This window comes from Cynocephalus volans, chromosome 4 (genome assembly GCF_027409185.1).
Source record: "Cynocephalus volans isolate mCynVol1 chromosome 4, mCynVol1.pri, whole genome shotgun sequence".
In the NCBI taxonomy this organism is placed as follows: Eukaryota; Metazoa; Chordata; class Mammalia; order Dermoptera; family Cynocephalidae; genus Cynocephalus; species Cynocephalus volans.
The window spans coordinates 84,877,490-84,904,300 of record NC_084463.1 but is presented as its reverse complement, the minus strand read 5'-3'; the positions used below and the strand labels follow the sequence as shown (position 1 = coordinate 84,904,300).

The 26,811-nt window shown below is 37.6% G+C and overlaps 1 pseudogene; it reads left to right on the top strand.

Moving 5' to 3' along the window:
• Window positions 1–587: 587 nt before the first annotated feature.
• Window positions 588–26,811, top strand: part of LOC134376251 (probable ATP-dependent RNA helicase DDX10) — a 44,458-nt pseudogene continuing 18,234 nt past the window's right edge.

The window sequence follows — 26,811 nt, the reverse complement described above, 5'->3', positions numbered from 1 at the left end:
TACAATATTCATTTCTCTTCCTAGGGAGATACACTGCAGTGGGCGGAAATCAGAAGTCATTAACTGCTTGATTTTGGGCAAATCTTTCGGCTCCCTGGGCCGAAATATGCAAAATGAGGATCACAGTTATAACTCACAGATTGTACGTGTGCGGGTTCGGGAATGTTTTGCAAAGTTCAACTCAGAGAAAATGCGTGACGGCCGTTAAAAGTTTAGTATGACGTCACCATAGTAACGGCAACCAGTACGCAGGCGTTCTTTTAAAGACCGGGTGTGCTCCTGCAGTCGCTGAACCTGCCCTCCCCCTCAGACCGCCTTGTCTCCATTTCCCCGAGACTGCTCCTCCCCGTGGAAGCCAAATCGCCAATCACCGCCCGCCTTTTCCTTGACGACATTGGAGCGCGCCAGGTTTCAAAGGCTCGGGGGCGGGCTCCTGGATTCGCGCATGCGCCCCTGTGCGCTTTCCCCATGCTGGTTCCGCCGCCTCTCAGTGCCGCGCCGCCGCCTCTCAGTGCCGCGCCGCCGCCTCTCAGTGCCGCGCCTCCGCCTGGCCTTAGGAATCGTGTTTCGCAGCCGTCTGTGCTGTAGCCGCCGCCGCCGTGATGGGCAAAACTGCTGACTCCCGGACTCCGGGAGCCCTACCCGACCCGGTGCGGAGCTTTAATCGCTGGAAGAAAAAACACAGCCATAGGCAGAACCGAAAGAAGCAGTTGAGGAAGCAGCTGAAGAAGCCCGAGTGGCAGGTTGAGCGCGAGGGTATCAGCCGCCTTATTCAGAACTACGAGAAGGTGAGGATGGAGCTGGGGAGGAGGCGCGGACCGGCCCCTGACGCGCGCGGAGTGGGCCGGCAGCGGGGGGGGGGGGGGGGGGGGACCCGGCCTGGGGAGCATGCCGTAAGTCCACTGGCTGGAGAAGGGAACGGGGTGGGAGTTGTCACCGGAAGCCCTGTTAAGGCCCCATGAGTGGTCCAGTGGGTGCCACAACCCAGGCCTCTCCACCGTCGTCTCCACACTTAAAAAATGTTAGAAATGCGGGCCGAGCCCGTGGCGCACTCGGGAGAGTGCGGCGCTGGGAGCGCGGCGACGCTCCCGCCGCGGGTTCGGATCCTATATAGGAATGGCCGGTGCACTCACTGGCTGAGTGCCGGTCACGAAAAAGACAAAAAAAAAAAAAAAAAAAAAAATGTTAGAAATGCAATGGTACTTAAGGGCAGTATTTATAGTAATAATACAACAGTAATGGTAATAACGACACCTACATTTTAAATCACGTATTAATTATTTGACTTCTTAGGTATGGATCTGAATATTCCCATATTACAGATGCGAAAATTGAGGCTTCAAGAAGATACGAAAACTTATCCCAAGTTCTCACACTTAGCAGGTATTTGGAATTGGATCCTAGACTCATGTCTTTCTAATTGCAAAGCTTCTGCTTTTGATGGTTAAGACAGACTGTGTCCCTCAACATCATCCATCCTCCTTCCTGTGCGCATCTCATTTTCTCCACTTGCTCATGTCGCTATCAAAGAATTGGTGTAGAAAAGTTAGATTGTTGGTCTGTTCCTGTTGCCTATCATCCCCAATATTGTAGCTTATGTTCCCAGATAAGTATCCTTGTAGTTAGGACTTTGACCTCTTAACCTGTTTCCCCCTCAAGATCCTTAGGTCCTTCAATTCCTCTCCTCCTTCCCCCAAATCCCATGGCCTTCACCCACCGAACTCAGCCTGCTCACCCAACTCAGCGACTGCCCCCTTCTAGCACAGTATAGTCAGGTGTTTAACAGGTGGAATATTCCTGGAATTTAAGTCATCATGGGTCATCCTGGTGTAGTCTTCCTTTAAATGACCCTGAGATTAACAATAAAGTTAGAGCTTAGAGTTTGAGAGTTTGGGCTTTGGAGTTCAGATGATGATTTGATCCCGGCTCCTGCTCACCAGATATGTGACTCTGGGCAAGTTACTCTGTTTGCTTCCCTTTTCTTGTCTTTAAAAGGTGTAATAATAGTACCTACCTTATAAGTCGTTATGGGGATTTAGTAAGATAATGCATGTGAAGCATTCTGCACAACACCTGGCACATAGAGATATTCCATATATTCGCTGTTATATCATTACTGCTACTGTTGTATACAAAGCACTTCAAGAAGGCACTGTAAAGTAAATTGCCATTAGATTTCATTTCGAACTGTGACTAGAATTGCCTAGGGAGTATAGCCTCAGCCCTTTTTTGGTTTATTCCTGTGTACCAGTGACTTCTTATTGTGTTCTGCCCAGAGCTCTTCTGAGTTCGTATTATTTCTGACTATACTGGATGTTTTACCTAATAGAGTCACAGGATACGTTAAGTGCCAGAAGTCATTTTCTTTTCCCTCATACCTCAGCAACCCCTCCTAAATCCATAATCCTATGTATTAGTTTCCTGTTGCCGTTCTAACAAATTACCACAACCTTGGTGGCTTAAAATAATAGAAATTTATTCTCTCACAGTTCTGGAGACCAGAAGTCTGAAATCAGTTTCACTGGGCCAAAATCAAGGCATCATCAGGTCCATGATCCCTCCAGAGGCTCTAGGGGAAAATCTGTTCCTTGCTTCTTGTAGCTTCTCGTGGCTGCCAACATTCCTTGGCTTGTGGCTGTATAACTCCAATCTCTGCCTCCGTGGACATGTTGCCTTCTTCTGTTCTATGTCAAGTCTGTCTCTGCTGTCCTTTTATAAGGACACTTGTGGTTGCATTAGGGCCCGCTTAGATAATGCAGGATAAAATTTCCCTATTTCAAGAAGTGTGATTAATTTTTATCACACCTGCAAAGTCACTTTTTCCCTATAAGGGAACATTCATAGGTTCCAGGGGTTAGGTAGGGCATCGACATATTTGGGGACCATCTTTTAGCTTAGCACATCCTAGCTCCACCATCTAAGCAGACCATTGAGCCAGAAAACCTAGAAGAAATCCTAGACACTTCTCTTTTACCCATTCTTATAACCATCTGACTGATCACACTGGTGATCTATTCTGCTTCTTAAATTTCTCAAGTGCATCTGCATCTCTACTGCTATCCCCTAGGTCAGGCCTCATCATCTCTTGTCTAGAATACTACGGTAGATGTCGCTTACAGCAGGGGTCAGCAAACCTTTTCTGTAAATGATAGTACATGTTTTCAGCTTTGCAGGTCATAAGGGTAGAACTATTCAACTCTGTCCTTGTAACACAAAAGCTGCCATAGAAGTATGTAAATGAGTGAGTATCGTGTTCCAGTAAAACTTTAAATAGTGAAACAGGTGGCCAAGGGGATTTGGCTCTTAGGCCTTTTACATCCCTAGTCTATTCTCAATCATTTTACTCCTGATTAAAACCTTTACTTGGCTCACAGTTACTTTCAGGAAAATTTTCAAACAATGTGTCAACATGTTCTAGTCTATTGAAAAACTAAGTTATTTGTGGTCAGGTAGACCTGTTTTAAATCTCACTGAATTTAGGTATTGACTAGCTGCATTTCTTAATGTCCGTTGAGTCTCAGTTTCCCAATTCAACAAACAGATTATTAATCACCCAGAGGTTGTAAGGTTCAAATAATGTATGTAAACCAAGCAGTATATGACAAGCACACATGAAGGAATGATTTGCAGTTTGGTAAATTGGCCATGTTTCTTGATGCTTCTTGATGTTTCTTCTCCAGTACTTGATGTTTTCACTGCTTGTAGTGAGCATTCCCATTCTCCCACCCACCCTAGGGATACGTAGTACTTGTCCTTCAAGATTTGTTTTACACTTCTCTTATTGACCTCCCCAGGCAGATTTAGGGCTGCTGTGCATCTGTAGGGTTGTGTAAATACCTTTATTATAGCATTTATGACCTGGCTGTGATGATTTGCTTCTTTATTTAACTTCTTTAACTGCCTGCTAGATCATGAACCTCTCAAGTTCAGAGACCAGTGATATACAGTCATCCCTAGGTATTCATAAGGGATTGGTTCTAGGACATCTCTCCCCCTGTCCCCCCCCAATTGTATACCCAAATCCATTGCTCAAGTCCCTCATATAAAATGGCATAGTATTTGCATACAAACTGTGCATGTCCTCCCATATACTTTGTCATCTCTAAATTATCTGTAATATTTAATACAATGTAAATGCTGTGTGAATAGCTGTTATACTGTATTGTTTAGGGAATAATGGCAAGAAGAGCCTGTACATGTTCAGTACAGACACAACCATCTGTTTTTTTTCTTGAATGTTTTGGATCTACATTTGGTTGAATCCATGGATGTGGAATGGATGTGGAACCCACGGATATGGAGGGTCCACCAAAGTCATCTTTGCTCTCCTGAGACTGGTAGCACAGTGCTTGTCCTTGAGGAGGTGCTCAGTCAGTGTTGAGATGATGTTTGGTGTAAGATTAGACCTTTTCCAGAGGCTTTGCCCTGGTTGTAGCATTGGCTCATTCTTTTTGGTCTCTTGTTTTAATGATAATTCGTAACATTTATCAAACTTTTGTACATGTTGACTTACCATATCCTCATAACAAACAACCATGTGAAATTGTTCCCATTACACGGATGAGAAGACATTAAGGCATAGCAAGGTTAAATTATTTGCACAAGGTTAAATAGCTAGTGAAAAAGGAGTTCTAGCCCAGGCAGTCTAGGTCTGACACCAGACTCCAAACCACCGTACTTTACTGAGATTCATTTGTTAAACAAATGTTTAAATTCCAATCTTTTCATTAAGTTGAAGGAATAGCTCTTTTTCCTCTGAGCATTGTTCTGTTTTATTTTTCTAATTTTAGACATATTTTAAGATTTGGTCAAGAAATAATGGGGCCAGCAATACTAGCATGTAATCATTTAAATAGCAGATTTGTTACTCTCTTGGTAACCAAGGTGCAGACTCCTCATTGTGTGGCTCCTCAGGTGGTAGCATTTGGGAATACAACTTTTATTATAGAACCAGGGTACATGGTGGTGCTTAGTTGCCTCACTGGTGAAATACTGAACAATTGGATTTATAAACCTTTGAAACAATTTGACAGGCACTTGTTGAGGCCTATGTAAATGTACATAGGAAAAATTCATATCTGGGTCCCTAGGGAACGGTGATGCAGTGGAGTGCGGTTGATACATTTTGACAAATTTTATAATAGTAAATATGTATAAAATGTTATAATAGTAAATAGTATATAGGTAACTCAGTGCTGTGGAGTTAGAGGATGGTGTAATTAGGGGGAAAAGGTTGAGTTACTGGGCAAGGTGCTCCTTCTGGCCAAATGTATTAGAAAAACCGTGTTTCCTCTGGACTTGCTGTCTTCTTCCTGGTGGTTGCAGCCTCAGGCAGGCCTGGTTTGGGGAGCTGGGTGGATGGGTTCAGCCCACCATACCTCAGCTTTACCAGCTGCCTTTGTGCTGTGTGCAAGCTGTCCAGCTGTTTGTGGTAGCCATGAGTGGAGCTCATTCTCTCTTTTTTTTTCTTTTGACACCTCGAGATCATTGGGTAGGAGCTAGTTCTTGAATGATGAGTTCACCAGATGGAAAAGATTGGCAAGGACATTCTAGGTGGAGGAGCAACATGAGGAAATACAAAGAAATGTGAAAATGCATAGAGTTTTTTGAGGGAGGAAATACTCCTTGGAGTGTTGCATGCGTTCCTGAATTGGCTTCATATGGGTTGGAGAAGAGATTTTTTTTTTGCAGGTGGGTTGTGAGTGACTCTCGAGGCTGTGGTAAGCAGAATAACAACCTAAAGATGTCTGCATCCTAATCCCTGGAACCTGTGAATATGTAAGATGGCAAGGGGTCAGTTAATCAGCTGACCTTAAAGTAGGATGCTTAGCCTAGGATATCCAGGTAGGCCCATTATAATCATAAGGGTTCTTAAAAGTGGGAGGCAGCACAGTCTGTGTCAGTGTGATGTGGCAAAGACTTGATGGACATTGTTGGCCTTAAAGATGGGAGGGGGAACATATCTTAGAAATGTGGGCAGCCTTTAGAAGCTGGAAAAGGCTAGGAAATGGACTCTCCCTTAGAGCAATCAGAAAGAATTCAGCCTGGCTGACTTTTTTGTTTTAGCCAAGTAAAACCCAGTTTGGATTACTGACCTCCAGAACTGTAAGATAATACATTTGTGTGGGGTTAAGCAACTGTAGTAATTTGTTATAGCAACACTAAGAAATTTATACAGAGGCCATGCTCAGAGACTTTATCTGGAAGCAGTGGGAAGTCTGGTGGCAATTAGAGAATATGTCCCAGTTATAAAGGTTCTGGAGGCTGAGACCAGGTAGAAGACTATTGGTGTAGCCTAGGTCTTGGGTCCTCTGAGAAGCAGATGGCAAGATGGGATTCGATGAATTGGAGATTTATCGGAGAGAAATGCCTGCGAAGGATGAAGGAAAGAACAGGAATAGGAAGGGAGAGGAGAGGAGGAAAGAAGGAACAGGTAGGGAGTCTGACTGTAGCACAGTTGTAAGAAAGCTTCAGCCAGCTGATGGGGAGTTTCTGTTCCAAAGTTGTCAATTAGAGGAACCCCCCCAGCCTGCAGTAGTACTGCTACTGAACTTAGTCACCGACTAGGAGCAGCCAGGGAAAGCATGGTGTTTTCAGTGGTGGATCTACAGGGGTGACAGCTGGCAGGGTCAGTCGGCTGTGCTCCCCGCAGTAGGAGATCTGGCTTGTGTCTTTCTAAGGACATCACATACGGTGTATGTGATGGAGAACTGGAATTGAGGCTTATTGTAAAGTGATGAACTATTTGTTGTAGTTCAGCAGCTGTTTTCACTGCTGGATGGCTCAAAGTCTGTATCTGGGATTCACTGAGATTTTTACGATAATCACCTGTGCTATATAGAAACTCAGCATTCTAATCCTGCCTTTTTTTCCAATTAAAATTTGGTCTGGTGTGATTTGAGGCACATTGCTTTTCTCCTCTTGATTGCAATAGGTGGAGCACTCTAGGAAGGTTTTATACTTTTTTCTCTAGGCATTATTCACTTTTGTGAGAAATAGCTATTACCAGAGAGAGGTGGAAGAAGGTGGTTAAGTGATATTCACTCTGTTCTCCCCTCTGCCCCCTCCAACTTTTCCACAACCATTGGGAAGTCTTTAGAAAGGACTTTCCTGACTTAAGAAGAATAATGATACAGATTTTAGTGAGAGTGTGAGGATTGTGGAGACAGGAGTGAATCCCCCCATCCTCAAGCAAAAGATAGTGTTATTCTGTTTATAGGAACCACAGCCGTCTTCTGCTGTGTATAACACCTTCTGCTGTATATAGTACTTCTGCTAAGTATTGCTTGGACTGTAACAGACTCTTCTAGAGCCAGGTTGGTAAACTTCTTCTGTAAAGCCAGATAAACGTAGGCTTTGTGGGCTACACAATCTCTGTCACAACTGCATAAACAATATGTAAATGAATGGTTGTAGCCGTGCTCCAATAAGACTTTTCTTACAAAAACAGGCAGCAAATTGGGATTGGCCTGCAGGCTGTAGTTTGCTGACCCCCTGTTCTAGAGCATCAGCAGGATCAAAATTTCTTTCTCTTTCTTTGGTGACCTCTTTTTTTTCTACTAGTTTAATTCAGTGTGTTGTTTTCTTTTTAAATGCATTATTCTTTTTTTTTTAATTTTTAACTTTTTTGTTTTGCCATTAAACAATGTAAACATTTTTTTTTGTCGCCCTTTGCCAATTTCTCCCTAATTCTCCCCCTCCCCCTTTCCCACCTCTGGTGGCCTCAGCTTTGTTCTCTTCTTCTGAAAGTTCAAGGAATTATTGATTGTTGTATCTTTCTTTTTTTTTCCCCTCAGCTCCTACTTATGAGGGAGGACATGTGGTATTTCTTTCTGTACCTGGCTTATTCCACTTAACATAATTTTCTCTAAGTTTGCCCATGTTGCTGCAAATAGCAGAATTTCATTCCCTTTTATGGCAGACTAGAATTCTATTTTGTATGTATGCCACATTTTCCTTATCCAGTCATTTGTCGATGAACATTTAGGTTGGATCCAACTCTTAGTTGTTGTGAATAGAGCTGCAGTAAACATGGGAGTGCAGGTATTCCTTCGACATGATGATTTCCATTCCTTTAGGTATATACCCAGAAGTGGAATTGCTGGATTGTATGGCAGTTCTACCTGTAGTTGTTTGAGGAAACTCCATACTGTTGTCCATAATGGCTGTACAGATTTATAGTCTCACTAACAGTGTAGAAGCGTTCCCCAGTGACCTCTTTTTAAGATTATGATGTTGTTTTATATTGTAATGGTTGGCAGTAGAATGTTGGAACAGTTTCACTCTTCGAAGATTCCTCTCTAAGAGGTTTACAGACTTTAGAAAACTGTGCAGTATTTTGTTTGAGGAGCCCACCTTGCCGTGCTGTGTCTCTTGATGGGGATCATAGAGGGTGTTGCCAGTCTACCTCCTCCTGTAGGCATTCCGTTCCCTGTGAAAACAGCTTTCTAGCTGATAGTACCACAGTGCAAGGATGACCACACCTAATTTTAATGTCCTGTTTGGAAGATTATCCAACTGAAGTTTCTTGCTGGGACAGGATGTCATTTGAATAAGTCATTCTTTTTTTAGTATATGTGCTGCCAAAACAAGCACTGAGTAATCATTCTTCTAATGCTAGTACACTGATTCTGCCTCCTCTAATAATGTCTGAAATGATTTGTAGGGATTATGACAACGTTTTAACATTTGTGTTTTCAGTATTTGTGGGCAGAGAGTAACCCTGGCCTGGGTTACATCAAGAATGCTGGGAAAGATAATGTGTAGATTGTGAAATGAAATACAACTGCCATCCCTTTGCTGCCTAGAGTGTAACTTAAAAAAAATGAGCATTACAGATGCAACTTTCCCCTTTTGTGAATCACGAATAATTTGGCGGCATATTCCCAGATATGAGCAGTAGTTCCTGTGTTCAGTATCTGTAATAAAATAATTCTTCTGAGCAGCTGAAATGAAATTCAGAAAATTGGATTTATGCTAATAAAGAACATTAGTAATGAAGATTTGGATAATGCAAAGTTAAAGGGCAAAACATTACTTATCATGGCATCAGAGCATGACACAGACATTTCTCCTGATTTCTTTGAAATAATACTGTTCCTTTAGTATACCCCCAAAATGAGTAGTTTATCAGGTTGGATTTCATAGGCCACTGATTTATGATTAAAATTTTGAAAAGATTGTGCTCACAAGATCTACCTCTTTCAACTAAGATCTACTTTTTTCAATCTTTTGTAGAAGTTGTGCATATAGAACTATTTTCATCGTGGTCTGTGGCTTGTAGTCATTTTGTCCCTTATTTTTTTTACACTGATATCCCTTAAAGGATGACTGAAAGTAAATTTTCTTTCTAAAGTTGAGGTGGTGATGATTTACTGTGTTAATATCTTGGAGGTGAAGGATGTTGAAGGTATTAATGTATGTTACTCACATGTGTAGTAATTTATTTATTTTTTAATCAACTTAAATGGTTTTACAAACTTACAGTTTTGATTCAGGACAGCTTCCTCAAGGCAAATTTCCTTTCAGAGGGAATGATGACTTTTAATTAGCAGTGATGATTGAATTTAATCCTGCCATACCAAGGATGAGCTAGGCAGTACAAGTTAGAGAAAAAGTGATTTCATTGTGAAATAAATGAATTATCCTGTAGGTTATTTTGTCTTTTCTGACATTGTCCCCTTTTGTCCTTTTTTTATAGATAAATGTAAATGAAATCACCAGATTTTCAGATTTCCCCTTGTCCAAAAAAACATTGAAAGGTAGGTATATGGTGATCTTGGGACATGTTATTGGATTTCTTGATGCTTTTTTATAAATCAGAGAGGATTTAGGGAGTTTAACCTGAAAAATCTTACTTTGATATCATGAAAACCAATTAAAAATGAGCAGTATTAATTTGAGTTTTAACAATCTGTCAGTCTCATGATTTCTAGACCAAAGAACATTGAAAAAAAAAAAAAAGATGCTAGGAGCCTCTGAATAATTAAAATGAAACCTAATCATGTTAGTTAAAATAAGCAAAGGAACAAACAAAAATTTGATACCCTTTGTATTGGTTTGCTAGGGTTGCCAAAACAAAATACCTAACTAGGTGTCTTAAATAACAAATTTATTTTTTCACAGTTCTGGAGGCTAGAAGTCTGAGAGGAAGGTGCTGTCAGGGTTGGTTTCTTCTCAGGGCCATAAGGGAGGGATCTTTTTCAGGCCTCCCTCTTTGGCTTGTGGACAGCTGCCCTCTTGCTGCCCCTCTGTCTTTTTTTTTAATTGACAAGAATTGTATGTGTTGTATACAACATAATGTTTTGAAATATGTATCAGAGTACTTTGAAAAGGTTGTGGAAAAATGGAATTAAAATGTAATATGAATCCTTCCGTGAACTTTTTGAAGGCTCCTCATATATGTTGTGGAATGGTTAAATAAAGCCAATTAACATTTGCATTCCCTCACTTTTTTTTTTTTTTTTTTGGTAAGAACACTTAAAATTTACTCTTACTCTTAGTAGTTTTCAAGTATACAGTATATTATAAGTAACTATAGTCACCATGATGCACAATAAGCATCTTGAACTTATTCTTTAAAGGCTGCATAGTATTCCACTGAGTGTATATGTACTGTATTTTCTTTATCCTTTGCTAGACACTTAGGTTGATTTCATGTCTTGGCTATTATGAATAATGCTGCAATGAACATGGGCGTGCACATCTTTCTTCAACATACTGATTTCATATCCTTTGGATATATACCCAGTAGTGGGATTATTGGATCATATTGTAACTTGCTACCTATTCACATGGTTGTCCTTCTATGCATGTCACCCTTGGCGTCAGTTTGTTCAAAATTCTTCTTAAAAAGACGCCAGTCATGGTGGATTAGAGTCTACCCTGAGGGACTCATTTTAACTTAATCCCCTCTTTAAAGGATCTGTCTGTCTCTAAATACAGTCACCTTCTGAGGTACTGGAGGTGAGGACTTCAACAAAGGAGTTTTGGGAAGACACAACTGAGCCTGTAACACTAGGATTTTCTAAAGTATCATTTTCCCTTTCTACACTGCCAGGTTTGCAAGAAGCCCAGTACCGTCTGGTTACTGAGATACAGAAGCAGACCTCTGAGTTGGCTTTGCAAGGTAAAGATGTACTTGGAGCTGCCAAAACTGGATCTGGCAAGACTTTGGCTTTCCTTGTTCCGGTAAGTGCTTTACTTATATTGGATCAGATCCTCTATTATACAATTTTATAACATTCTGTACCTTAGGTGCGAATGAGTAATTATGTAAATAGTTGTCTTCATATTGGATTTCCTGGCTAGAATGCAAGCTTTATTAGGAGCCACATCTGTCTTGTTCTCCACCATATTCCCCAGATCCTATTGCACAGGGTGGGCACTCAGAAACTTATTGAATGAATAAATGATTGTGCCTTCACAAGCCTTTACATTCTTGAAGGTTGTTGGGTGTTCCAGTATGGCAATTCAGTGCAGTAGGACTGGTGGGGAAAGCTGTTCCTGTTATCACCCTTGCAAACCTGCCAATAGCATTTATTCTTGCTACCTATTTAGGACAAAGCTGAAATATTGTCATGTTAAGGAGATCTGGACATTTGTTAAGAATTTCCTGGGTCATTGACATGTCCCAGTAAAACAGTAGAGCTTCCTAGGAATTCACTTACATCTCAGTTACATAGTTTGTCTCCTAATTTTTGATTCCTACAAAATAATTGTCCCAGAAAAATCATATTTTAGTATTTGTTCCAAGTATTGCAAAATCATTTTGCTCTTAAGTCCTAGTTTTTTTTAAAGCAGAGTATCCATACAGTTAGAGAATTCAGTCAATATATAACTTCAGCAGTAACACAGCTAAAAGTTTATTTTTATGTGGTTATTGCTCAGAAAATGATAAATATTTTTCTTCAGTGTGTTTTAATGGTTTGTGGGCTACACATACCTTTCACTGATATCCAGTCTCCTGATGGGATAGCTCTGGCAGCAGCTGAGCTACCATGGGGCTTCTTTTCCTTTCCTTCTGAGTTAGAGGTGGATGCTTCTGATGGAAGAAAAAGAAACAAAATCTGTTCTTTAGGATTGGATAAAACTTGAGTGTTATGTCTTCTGCTTAGAGGGTGCCTTTGATTTGAGGGGCAATACTGAGATGTGGGTCAAAAAGCTGATTTCTCTAAGGACTTACTGAATATGAGTTTGTTGTCTTTTTTGAGGTGCTGGAAGCCTTATATCGTCTGCAATGGACCTCAACAGATGGGCTGGGGGTTCTGATAATATCACCCACGAGAGAACTGGCCTATCAGACCTTTGAGGTTCTCAGAAAAGTGGGAAAGAATCATGACTTTAAAAAAAAAAAAAAAAAAGAATCATGACTTTTCAGCTGGTCTCATCATTGGTGGAAAGGTTTGTCTTTTTGTCCTTTTCCTTCTTTCTTTCCTTCTACCATGTTGAAGCATTGTGGCACTTGACAGGCGAGAGGTGGAGACTTCATCGAAACAGACTGACCTCCTAGGCAGGTCCTCATAGGTAGTGATGCTTTGGTGTGGTCACTGTCATCTAGGGTCTGGTCCCTAAAGTCTGTTTTTGTCAGGGTATCTGAATTGATGAAGCTCTCAGAGATAGATTTACTCTAATCAGCCTATAAATCTACTTATTTATATATATTGGGAAAGATGACATTTCAGGATGTGGACTAGTACCTTTAATAAAATATCTGTCTAGGAGGTTGAATAATTCACAACATTGCTATGTCAGCAGTAGAAGAAAGGAACGTAGATTGTTTTGAGGAGTGTTTATTTTAGGTCATGGTTAAAACTTGCTGTCCAATTTTTGTTCTACTTTATAGTACATTTGGAATGCCTGTATCTGCTAGAATCTCCTCTAGACTGAAGGTAAGTTCTTAACTTCTTGAATTTCTATGCAAACATACACAAAAGAGGAAAGAATAGCATCCAGACCCTCATGTACTCATGTACCTGTCACCCAGCTTAACAATTAACAACATTCTGTGGTTCTTGTCTCAAGGAGAGAGAACCTCTAAAATGTAGAGAGCTTGGCTCTTTTTTTTTTTTTTTCAGTCCACAAAGTGTGGTGAGTAGCGTTGGAGAGCTTGTTGAGTGTTCCTGGGTACTGATTTAAAGAATGGGGGTAATTCTGGGTTTTAAGTCAATTCTGGTGGCCTTAATAGGAAATCAAGACTTACAAATGGAGCATTCATTTAATATATACGGGGGGGTACTTCAAAAAGTTCATGGAAAAATAGAATTAAAAGATAATACAAATCGTTCTATGAAAATTTTGAAGATCCCTGGTGTGTGTGTAATTTTTTTTGTTATTTTTTGCCTCAAATCTGGGTATGACTAAGAATCTAGAAGACCCCTGTATTAGTCAGGGTTCTCCAGAGAGACAGAATCAATAGGATATGTTATAATTATGAGAGGGATTTATTCGGGGGATAAGCTCACATGGCTATGAAGAAAAGTCCCACGAAAGGCTGTCTATAAACCGGATGCCAGTAGTGTGGCTCAGTCCAAGTCCATAGGCCTCAAAACCAGGGAAGCTGATGGTGTCCTTGGTGTAAGTTCTGGAACCCCAAAACTGAAGAGTCTCAAGTCTGATGTCCAGGAGAGACAGGAGAGAAGAGTGTATCCCAGCTCCAGCAGATCCAGAGAGCGAGCGGTTCACCTCTTTCTTCTGTCTCTTTTGTTCTTTCCGGACCCCCAGAAGATCGGATGGTTCCCATCCATACTGAGGGTGGGTCTTTCACACCCAGGCCACTCAGACTCTCATACTAATCTCTGCTGGAAACACCCCCATGGACACACCTGAAAAGATTGCTTTACCAGGTTTCTCAGCATTCCTTCATCTAACCAAGTCGCCATCTATAATTAACCTTCACAACCTCTGAGCTCTTTAGGTCTTCACTCAGGAATTTGATTTAGCCCCCAAATTTGGATGCACTGCAGAAATAGAAGAGAGAAGTTATGTTTTTTTCCTGAATATGTAAACTGCTATGATAAAATGCCACATGCAGATGGCTTTTTGTAGTTTTGGTATACAGGCTGCCCAGTGATGTGTCTGTGTAATCATAAGAAAGAACTGTTTTCAGGATCTGAAACATGAAGCTGAGAGGATCAACAATGTAAATATACTTGTTTGCACACCGGGTCGGCTTCTTCAACACATGGATGAAACAATATGTTTTCATGCTACTAATCTCCAAATGTAGGTGAGTCTAACAAATTTCTAATGGAAAATAACTCAGACTGAGGAGAGAGCCATCACATTTTAATGATATAAATGTTATATTAGATAACTATTATGATTAAAAACATTCTGAGGAATAACTTTTAAGTTTTTTGGCATGTGGGCTCCAAACCTAGAGAATACAATTAGCCCTTTTTTTCTTTTTCTTTTTCTTTTTTTTTTTAAATATGTACTCTTATATGTGAAATTAGGTACTTCAATATTAGACATTGCCGAGAGTTTTTTAAATCTGTCACAGCCACTTCTGATCACTGAAACGTCAAATTGGCATTTTTTAAAATGAACTTTTTCTGTTTTGCTTGGTGATACTACCTAATGTGTATTCTTTTAATCAACTTTTTATTTTTGAATACTTGTAGATTTGTGGAAAAGTTACAATGATGGTAAGAGTTCCTTTGTTCCCTTCACCCAGTTTTCCCTGATGTTAACATCTTGCTTAACTATGGCATCTTTGTCAAAACTAAGATCAATATTGGTATGTTATGTAAATGCCAGGCTTTATTCAGATTTCACCAGTTTCCACTGATGTCCTTTTTATTTTTTTAGGGTCCAATCCAGGATACTACATTGCATTTAGCCTGATATATATTTTAAATATTATAGTTCAACTTGCATTTTCTTTTTTAGTTCTTGATGAAGCAGATAGAATCTTGGATATGGGCTTTGCTGATACCATGAATGCTATTATTGAAAATCCTCCCAAGAGACATCAGACTTTACTTTTCTCAGCAACACAAACCAAATCTGTAAAGGACCTTGCACGCTTGAGTTTGAAAAACGCTGAGTATGTCTGGGTTCATGAGAAAGCAAAATATAGGTATGTACTCTTTGATTCAATCAAAAAATCAATGTTCTTTTTTAGTTTAAGAATTTGATATTTTAAATTTATGTTTTCTAGGAAATAAAACGTTTTATGTTATTAGATGTGCTAAGCATAGTAAATATATCAGTTAAAATACTCAAATTTTGGATATATCTTTAATGTGAGTATGCTCTAAAGCAGCATTTCCCAAAATGTGGTTTGGGAACATTATTTTTTCTATAAGATGTTAACAGGTATTTTACCATTTGCCAGCTCTTCTCTCCTCCCACCACTCCCCCAGATAAATGAGAGAGGGGATGAATTCCTGGATAGATAAATAGCAAATGTTGAGTCAAAGTGAAACAGTTTTTTTTACGTCAAGATTTCTCAGAACCTTTAATGTTTTCATGGATGATGTGACTCCTCAAAGCAGTGGGAGGTAGATACAGCTTGCTACATTTACCAAAATTATTTGGGTACGTAATCATTCTTTGGCAGTATTACGCAAGACCAATGTGCTATGGAGAACATTTTATCAAATGCATTAAGAGTTAGCAAAATATCTTTGTTTAAAATTGTTTTAGCATCTGTTATTTTGTCTTGGTTTCACTAAAAACTGGAAGTAAAATATGTGTGTTTATGTGACAGTAAAAAGTGTGTGTGTTAGTGGTATGCAAATGGTTGAGGGAAACTGTATTTTGATATGACAATTGGAAGTATGTGTGTATTGGGTATGAATCATTATAGATTATGGACATACTTGACTTCCAGAAGAAATGTTTTCCAGTGAATATAAGTTGGATTCTGTGTTGAAGACATTAATATGGATTCAATTGTACCATTATTTGTATCTTAAAACTTTCATTTCTTCTTGCTATGAAATGTTAGTATAACAAGAAATAGATTTGGAAAGTGAATTTGGTTATCCTGTTGGAAAGTCCCTAAGTACAGAAAATATAGATATTCAGGCCCACCTTGACCTTCTTCATCAGATGTCTAGGAATAAAAAAGAGCCTAAAAGAGGCCAGACTATATGCTTCCAGGTGATCCTAACAGATAAACTTTGGAGAATCTGAGTACTGGTAGCTTTTGCTATCAAAAACTTGGCAGTGGAACAGGAAGAGATATTTGAGGTATAGTTTCTTTCTTGGCTTACTATTTAGTTGACATTGGTCTTTTAAAGTTGTGTTGAGATAACTATTGAAATTTGTTACAATTAACGTGATAATGTGAAGTCTACTATCTAAGTCTTTTGATTTTTCTCCTTTGTTCTTTTTGCTGTTTGCCTCGTGCTTATTTTCAAAATTCATTAGACACAAATTTTTCAATTATGAATTTCTAAAGCCTTCTATAATTTAAGTTAATTGTGCACAGTATCCCTATCCCTAATTTCTGTAGATGATAGAGTTGGTTATTATCTGTAGGTTATAAAATTTTTAGAGAAAAACTGAATGTGAAGACTTTGATTATATTTCGCAAATGATTGTTGAAATGCAGTTCCATCACTTGTGAAACTGTGGCTTTCAGGAAAAAGGTTTAGAAGGCAGATATGCAGCCACATAATTTACAAAACTACAGGGTGTATGATAGTGACTGCAGTGCTCTGTAGATCCATATTCATTGGAAGCCCTATAAAAAAGCATATGCTGTTGGGAATTTTGTCTGATGTAATTATTGACTTTTCTCCTTTAACAGTTAATACGTCATGACAAGTTATAATCAAGAATATCTTAAGGTATTATAGAATATCTACTCTCATATTATGAAGGAACTGGAAATTAAATTTAAAAAATTTACATCTTCTTGAAGTTGTATGTCACACTATACTTAGAAAAAGTGTAAGTTTTGTCTTTATATTGCTATATGTAGACAAATAGTGCTTCTAATGTTTTTATTTTTAAGAGAAAATAGTTGCCTTTGGGCCATAGTGACTTCCTGTTTTCCAGTGACTATAAGTTGAATTCTGTGGTACATTATAAAAAATTTCAAATTTGAGATACATATTTTGAGTTTATATTATTTGAGATACATACAAATTTAGTATTAAATTTTCTGTTAACTTGAAACATTAATCATTATAAAATGTTCCTTTTTATCTTTACTAATACTTTTTGCCCTTAAAGTCTAGTTTGATTGCTGTTAGTCTGCCGATAGCAGCTTTCTTTTGGTTAGTGTTTGCATGGTGAATCTTTCCCATCCTTTTTCTTTCTACGTTGTGTACACCCTTAACAGTTTTAGATTTGTCTTTGTAAGTAGCATATTGATTTTTATCTTGTATGATAATTGCTTTTTAACCCGGGTGTTTTCTTCTTGCATTTTTGTGCTTCCATTTGAGAATTTTTCTTTTAGTCAACGAATTTTCTTTTAGTACATGTTTGTTAGTGAAAAATTCTGGTTTGACTTTTCTGAAAACCTCTTTAGTTTTTGAAGGCTGTCTTGGCAATTTTTTTTTTTTTTTTTGCTTTTCAGAGGTATCTTCTATTGTGCTCTAGTTTCCATTATTTCTGTTAAAGTCAGCTGACAGTTCTCTTGTTCCTTTGAAGGTATTATTTTTTTTTTGTAAGATTTTTCTCTTTGGTTTTTACTAAAAATCCTTTGTGCTCCGCCTATTCACTCCTCCTTAACGCCTGGCAACCAATGGCCTTTCTACTGTCTCCATCTTTGTCTTTTCCAGACTGTCATATAGTTGGAATTATACTGTATATAGCTTTTTCAGATTGGCTTCTTTCACTTAGTAATATGCATTTAAGATTCCTCCAGGTCTTTTCATGGCTTGAGAGCACGTTTCTTTTTAGCGCTGATTAGTATTTCATTGCCGGGATGTTACAATTTATTTATCCATTCACCTACTAAAGCACATCTTGATTATTTTCAAGGTTTGACAATTATGAATAAATAAAGCTGCTATAAACATCCATGTGTAGGTTTCTGTGTGGACATTAAGTTTCAACTCCTTTGGGTAAATACCAAGGAGCACAATTGCTAGACCAGATGGTAAGAGTATGTTTAGTTTTGTAAGGGGGAAAAAAAAACAACAACAAAAAAAAACTGCCAAACTGTCTTCCAAAGTGGCTGGACTATTTTTTGCATTCCCGCCAACAGTGAGTGAGAGTTCCTGTTGTTCAGCATTGGCAGTGTTTGGTGTTGTCCGTGTTCTGGATTTTGGCCATTCTAATAAGTGTACTAGTATCTCATTGTTCTGATTTGCATTTCCCTATGACATATTGTGTGGAGCATCTTTTTATTTATTTGATTGTGTGTAGGCTGGGAATGAGCATCTTTTCATATGTTCATTTGCCATCTGTATAACCATCCTCTTTGGAGAGGTGTCTGTTAAAGTCTTTGGCCCATTTGATTGAGTTGTTTGTTATTGAGTTTTAAGAGTTCTTTGTATATTTTGGAGAACAGTCCTTTATCAGATGTCTTTTGCAATTATTTTCTCCCATTCTGTGGTTTGTCTTCTCATTCTCTTGATGGTATCTTTCACAGATCAGAAATTTTTACTTTTGGTGAAGTCCAGCTTATGTTCTCCTTTTGTGGATTGTGACTTTGTCATATCTAAAACCAGTTGACTTCTAGTTTTTGATTGTTTCCCTTTTTTCCCTGTCAATATAAACACAGATACACACAGGTGCACATGTGTATGCGTATGTGTTGTATATGCGCACCCTGATAAATAGTACCAAACTATGTTCTGTTTTGCTACTGGCTTCTTAACAATGTATCATAGAGATTGCTCCACAGCAGTATATGGATAGATTTCTCATTCCTTTTTTATAGTTGCACAATATTTAATTGTGTGGATATACAATAGTTTATTCTGTGAGTTCCCAACTGATGGACATTTGGGTTGGATTTTCATCTTGTTTTTGTTTTTTATTGGAGTATTTTTGGAATAGAATCCTAAAAGTAGGTTTACTTAAAGAGCAAGTGCATGTGTATTTCTCTCCAACATTTTAATATGAAATTTCAAAAATGCAATAAATACAAAGACTTTAACAGTAAACACCTTATACCTACACCTGGATGCTACCTAATTTACTAGCCATTTATCCATCCCTCTAACTGTATATTAACTCCTCTCATTTTTTGATGCATTTCAAAGTAAATTGCAGATATCTGTCTACATCCCCCTAAGTACTTCAGCACACCTATCACTAATGAGAGTTCAGTATTTGTATAGATTTTCTTTTTTTGATGTAAAATTTACATATAATGAAAAATGCAAATTCAAAGTGTACATTTGCTGAGTTTTAATGAATGTATATATCTCTGTAACCCAAACCTCTAATAAGATATAGAACATTGCCATTAGCCCAGCAAGTTCTCTTGTGCCTCTTTTTAGTTCACCCTTGGCCCTACACTTTCAGAGGTGACCACTATTTGCATATATGTCTGTGTGTGTGTGTGTGTGTGTGTGTGTTTGACATATAATCTATAAGGGATTTTGAATGTATTTTAAAGTCATGTGTTGGATTTACTTTTTTAAGGAACAATAGATAAAAGATCTCTTTTTGGCGTATGTGTGTGGGAAATTTGTTTGAGAGATGTGCCACCATAAAAATTTGTTTCCTTTTTTGGTCTGGATTTCGAAGTTACTACCATGGCATACTTTTAATGTTTTTCCTCCCCTTAATTCCACAAGCACCCCTGCCACTTCGGAACAGAATTACATAGTTTGTGAGCTGCAGCAAAAAATAAGTGTGCTATATTCCTTCTTGAGAAGCCATCTGAAAAAGAAGAGTATTGTATTTTTCTCCAGTTGCAAAGAGGTACTGACTGTTTATTTTCTTTATGAACTTATTGATGTTGAATCATCCCTTTTGAGATATCACATTTCGGTTACACAAATAATTGTATCATATGAGAAACACAGTGCTAGGTGTGGCAATGGATCTGTAGATAATAAGAATCCCGTGTCTTTTTGTAAAGGAATCTGTGGATGGGACTTTAATCTGGATGAGGGCAGAAACTGTCTTTTCTTCAGTATTGTGGTAGGTGCTAACAATACTGGAAACGTAGTAGCTCTCACATATTGGTAGAATGAACAATTGGCAGCTAGGCTAAGCAGAGGTCTTTATAATCTGACACCTCCCATCCCCTCCATGGATATGGAACTGAGTATTGCGTTTATTTCCGTGCTTCATATCTTTGTTCGTGCTGATCTCTGTTTGGGATGTCCTCTCTGTATCCCTTCACCCTAATTCTGGGGAAATATTTAGTGTTCTTTAAGGCTAAGTTCAGATGTTCCACATGAAAGTCCTTTTCTGACACTTCCATTTTTTAGAATCAGTTGCTCTCTCCCCTGTCCTTCTGTAGTGTTTTGTTTATACCTTTATTTAGTTCATAAACACTTCTTGAACACTATACCAGTGCTAGGAATAAGGGATTCAGAGATGTATGAGGTGTCCATTGACAGGTGACTGGATAAAGACAAGGTGGTATATATACACAATGGATTACTACTCAGCTGTAAAAAGTGAAATCCTATCATCTGTGGCAACATGGATGAGCCTAGAAGACATGAAGTTAAGTGAGATAAGTCAGGCACAGAAAAATAAATACCCCATGTTCTCACTCATGTGTGGGAGCTGGAGAAAAAAATTGAGCTTATAGAAGTAGAGAGTAGAGTTGTGGTTACTAGAGGCTGGGAAGAAAGGGAGGTAGGAAGAGTTAACAGAATCAAAATCACAGCTAGAGAGGAGAAATAAGTTCTAGTGGACTATGGTAGTGGTAGGCATTTATAATTAACAACTTATTGTATATTCTCAAATGGCTAGAAGACAGGAGCTCAAATGTTCTTCTCATCATGAAAATGATAAATTGTTGTGTTGGCGAATATACTAATTACCCTGATAGGATTTCACACATTGTATACATATATTGAAATATAACTCATGTATAATCAATACATGTCAATTAAAAAATAAGTTTTTATTCATCATGAAAAAAAGTTCATGGAAAAATAGAAATAAAAGATAATACAAATCTTTCCATGAACTTTTTGGAGTACTCATGTGAGAAAACTTTGTCTCCTCCCCTAAGGAGAAAGGAGCATGGTCAATTTTGTGTGCCAGTTTTTCTTGTACCATGTTTCAGACTCCTGATCACATACAGTAGTTGGCATCTGGTAGATCATTTCTAGATTTATAGCTTTTACAACAGCTGAGCTTGATAAATATGCAGGTGAGTTTCCCTCCAGCTTGTGGGGAAGATGAATGGTGGTTTGTTTCTCTTGTTGGGTGAAAACACTTGAACTCTATCATTTTACTATGTAAAGAATAACTTCATATTTTTTTAAGACCTATTTTAGATTTTCAGGACTTTATGTCTTCTAAAAAAGGATGGTTTTGGTATCTAGATGTTAGGAAATAAATCTGAGAGTCCTGTTAAAGTTTCTGCTTTGTAATACTCTGCTTTTCTTCTTGTCACAGTAGACAAAGTGTCCTTGCTTGTATCTGTGACTAACTCTTCTTGTGTGTTAGACTGTCTTCTCGTGTGCTCAAGTCCTTTGCTACTGCAAATACCCCTTTCTCTCCTGCATTTTCTTTTCTCCCTATCATTCTTTAATATTGCCCATATTAAAAATAAAAATCAAATCCTGTGTCCCTTTCTAGTCACTACCTCTTTTCTCTGCTCTTCTTCATAGCAAATTCTCCTAAAGGCTTATCTCTAATAGCTGAGTCACTTTATCATCTCCTTTTCTCTCCTTAGCCCACCTTTGAGTCAGCCTTTATTAAGGGATGCAGCTTTCCAGAGGTGGTGCTCAGTTATCAGTCTTTATCTTACTTGACCTCTTAGAAGCATTTGGTACTGCTGACCATTTTCTCCCTCTTGAAGCAGTCTTTAGACTGCTGTGACTCCTCAGTCATTAACCTGTCCTCCCCTCATGTTTTCTGACTACTCTAATTTTAACCTCCTCTCCTTGACCTCTGCAGTTTGGAGTGCCTCAGATCACTCTACTCCACTCTTCCCATCTATGCTTTCTTTCTAAGTAACATCATTAGTTTCATGGCTTTAAATTCCATCTATGTGCTAACAACTGCCAAATCCACATCTCAAGCCCTAACTTCTTTCCTGAGCTCCAGACTTGTGTATCCCCTTGACTACTGGGTATGTTGCATACCTACAATGCATCTCAAATTTAACATAGGAAAAGCAATTTAAGAGTTCCTGTCCCTATGTCTTCCTCCCCCAACTCTTCCCCATCTTGATAAATGACTGAATCCTTAATTCCTGTCTGTCTTCATCCCATATTAAATCTATCGGTAACTCATAAGCTCTGTCACTTCTCACCCCCTCCCATGCTACAGTGCAGTCTGAACCATGCTTAACTTTGTCTTAGCCTTCTAATTTGTCTCCCCATTCTCTCTCTTTCCTGTAGTTTTCCCACGTAATAGCCAGAATGGATCTTTGGAAAGTAGAAACTGGAATATGTCATTGCCTTGCTTAAGACCCTCCAATGACTTTCTATAAATTAGAATTAAACTCCATACTTAGAACTTACATGGCTTTATCCCACATATGTTTTCCCCCTCAGTTAGTTTGTCAATTCAAGGCCAGTCCTGATTCAAGAGATACAGAAAGTTTTTATGAACTCAGTTTACACTTCCTGAGTTTCTGTATGTACTTCTTCTGAGATTGATTTGCCTGAGTGCATCTGTGGTCTGGAAATTCTACTTTTCCATCTCCCCTTTCATGGTGGCCCTTTTAATATCTTTACAAAAGACAGGTGTAAGTTCATCTATCCCCAGTCTTACTGGTACATTGTCCCAGAATCAGAACCTTTCACTAGAGTATTGCTATTGAGAAAATGAATGTGTCTGCTGACTCTGTAACACGGGATTTTGCAATTTAGGTGGTGCCCCATTCTTTACCTTCAACAGAATTGAAGAGAGACTTTAATGGAGTTATTAACTGATAGATGATTACAAAGAATTGTTGCTGATCTGTCATTATGATTTTTGGCATATTTTGAAGGAGTTCAGAGTTAAGGTTTCTTCTAGTCCTTTTTCTGTATTTATGTGAACAGATTTTCTTAACTCCTATGTTAGAGAAAATAGGAATAAAATGCTGAACTCTGCCTCAGTCTGTCAATCCAGTTTCCGTTTATGAGTATATAAACTAGAGACATAAAACTAAAACAGTAAGCTCCTTCTAGTTCCGTACATTCAGATGTATTTACAATAAAATTTTGTCTTATAGTTATTTATCAAATCCTAACATATTTCTTGTTTTGGTCAGTTTTATACTACTATTATGATAATTTCTCAGTCTGAGAAGAAAGTTAATAAAGCCATATAAACAGAAAATTAAAATAATGTGTATCAATTTTAACTTTTTTGTTGTGGAAACTTATGGATTATGATAACACGATTAATAAGATTTTCAAGCTTAAAACTTAAGATATGGTTCTGTGGGATCAGGAAATAGAAATGAGAGTTAAAGGAGGAAAGGAAGTAAAAGTTCTTTCTGTTAAAGGAGTTTCTTCACATTTTTTGCATGATTGATGGGTATTAAATTGCTTTGCTATTTAGAATCCGTTGGATACGTTTATAAGAGATAAGTGTTTATTTTTAAAACATCAGTATTTATCAGTAATTACATTTTTTGCAACTATTCAATTTTGGAAAAATTTCAGATAACTTAAATGCAAGAAGAGCATTTTTTCCCCCAAAAAATTATTTTAGGAAAAATTCGATCAAAAATATTTGAAGATCACAACTCAAGACTACATTTCCCTTTTCTCTGCTCAATATTTAAAAAAATATTTTTTTAATTGGTGAAATGTGTGCTCCTTAGTACATTTTTGCTGTTTATTTTGTAAGATTGCTGCCATCTGGCAGTACCAAACTCATTCTTCTGTTAATGCCCAGGTGCAGTAACTATACCGAGTGTTCTGCCGGCTATGTCCTGGTATTTCTATCCTTGCCCTCCATGGTCAACAGCAGCAGATGAGAAGAATGGAAGTCTATAATGAATTTGTCCGTAAGAGAGCTGCAGTGCTCTTTGCTACTGATATTGCAGCTAGGGGGCTGGGTAAGAAAACTTCCTACAGTGAAATTTCTGTGATCATGGGAAACATGATTTGCTTGTAAGGTGTATTTTGGGAAATATAATAGATTCACATAAGTGGGCTTTCTTTTCTTTCCTCTTATTTTGTAAGAGGAAAAATAAGTAAATTGATGAGAGTGGATTACCGTTAAGAATTTGTTGGTGAAAATTTCCATAATATTTGCATCTTTTGTGCTCTTACTGTTTTTTTATTGATAATTTTACCATAGAATCCTGAGGAACATATAAAACCAAAGGAAGATTAAACATTTAAAGACATGAAAAAAAACCTGTTTCTTTGAAAATTGGAAACTTGTTGATAGCTATTGTCACTCATTTCACAAGAAAAATCAATGAAGTCCATCTTTTTACCAACCATTCTAATTTTTATTTTAAAATCACTACACGTAATGTATTTAAATTTATTTTCAAAAAGCCGCTGTGTTAGTTTACAACTTGTGGCTTTGTGGCGGTGGCATGGGGTGGAAGTAATTAGAGAGGAAAACTAATTAAGAGGTAGGAAGGAGCAAAGGATGAGAATATATAGGTGGTAATTTGAATTCTTCAATCACTTAATTTTATTATATTTGTTAATTATGGCAAATTTTTAAACATAAGCAAAATAAGTTTAATGTCCTCTTATATACACATTATCCAGCTCTAACAATGATCTTTGTCATGATCCCCCTTTTCCTCCTGTCTGTCTTGGAGTATTCTAAAGCATATCTCAGGCATATCAGTTCATCCACATGTGACAGGAGATAGCAGCCAAATATGCATATTTTTAAAGCTCTCTGGGCTATTTTCTCAGCCCTATAACAACTCATTTCCCCACCCCCTCATCACTATTTGGCTATATAGTTTTGAAACATTTTGATTGTGTTTATATGTATTTATATGTCTCTGATTTTTTGAACCTAAAATGCTTTAGGTCAACAAAAGCAAATTTTGAACTGAAGTTTACTCCTTTTAAGGGCCAGATTCCTTTCTTAATTATAAAATAATTCTAAAAAATCACACGTACTATCTACTTACAATGTCATATTTTCCTTGGATTTTCTTAAATCAGATAGCAATCAATGTAGCCCTTTTTGTACCCTTTCTCTGTTGCATTTTACTCCCCTCTCTTCAAACACACTTACTGTCTTATGTTTGGTGTGTAAACTTTTAGTTGAAGGTTCTTTACCTGTAGTCCAAAGAGTCTGTGATAGAATTCAGTGGATCTGAGAACTCTGAAGAGGAGAAAATTACATATTTTCACTAGCCTTTAACTGAAATATAGCATTATGAAGGTAAGCAACAAACTATTATACTTTCAATAGTACCTATGACTTTGTCACTTACTGAAATCCTTGATGTTTTCATTTTGCATTAGTTTTTACAGATATCTTGGAATATTGTTTACACTCAGTCCTATTTAGATGTTATGGTGGTTGTTAGACCCACGATTAGGTCATGTTAGTTAATGTAGTAAACAAGCCCATACATTAGTATATCAAATTCTATAAAAAATATTGATGTCTATAGTTTTTATTAGAAATGTTTTCTCTTGTAGTCCTATATGTTTTCATTTGTGCATTTAAAACATTATTTTGAGGAGTTCATAGGCTTCAACTATGGCACAAAATGTCAAGAGCCTGTGTTCTAGTTTATTTTTTAAAAAGTATTTTCTGTGGATATATTCATTAGCAATTTCTAGTATTATCTTGGGTCTTCTAGAAGTTCATATAAACAATATCGTTATACATACTAGTCTGTGACTTGCTTTTGAAGTCTTTCCATGTTGATGTATAAAGATCCAGTGTTTTTATGAAGAGTACCCCATAGTATGAATTTATGCAGTTATCTATTCATTCCTGTAAATAATGAACACTTAAAGTTGTTTTTTATTTTCCATTACAAACACTTACAGTGAATATCCTGAAGCTCTCTTTTGTAAATGTCCAAGAACTTCTTTAGAATATACCAGTATCTTTTTAAACTTTATTCTTAATTTTAATTTTTAATAATACACGTACATGGGTGTAAAAATGAGTTAAGGGAACATGCAGGCTCTGCTAGAAGTAACTCCTTAACTTTTATTTCCTCTTGTGTTTAGTTCCATATTCCTAAGTAATCTTATGTTCTGCCATTTTTAAATCTATCAAGTTTAGAAATTATCCAGAAACTTCCTTTTATTACCTCTCTAACAATCAACCGTCTTCTGCTACCCGCCATCTATTATATATTGTTATATCACGACTTCTGGTTAAATAAACCTTTTTTTATTTACATTGTTTTGGTTATAAATTAATTGCTTCTGAGGAAAGTGTAGTGTATTAGGGCTACTTTCTTTCTTATGCTTTCTTTTGCGATTTTCTTTGAGTTAATAATTAAGTTGTTACAAAATTTTGCTTAGTTTTCCATGTTCCCAGTTCTAATTTCTCTAATGTTCAAGCAAATGCCACATTCCTAGTTTACTAACAGTTCAGACACAGTTCTGTTTCTTTTCCCCTTGGGACCTCCCTTTTGCAGCTTCTGCCTCTAGTTCTAATCTGAACTGGTTGCTCCATAAGCCGTATGCACGTTTCTCATCCTAGGACTCTTCTTTCTAGATCTCTGTCTTCTTTCTTGGCTTACCTTTTTTTCTCCCTTTTTAATCTTATTTTCTAATAGCTTCCTAAGCGTACATGGGAGGTAAATTTTGAGTC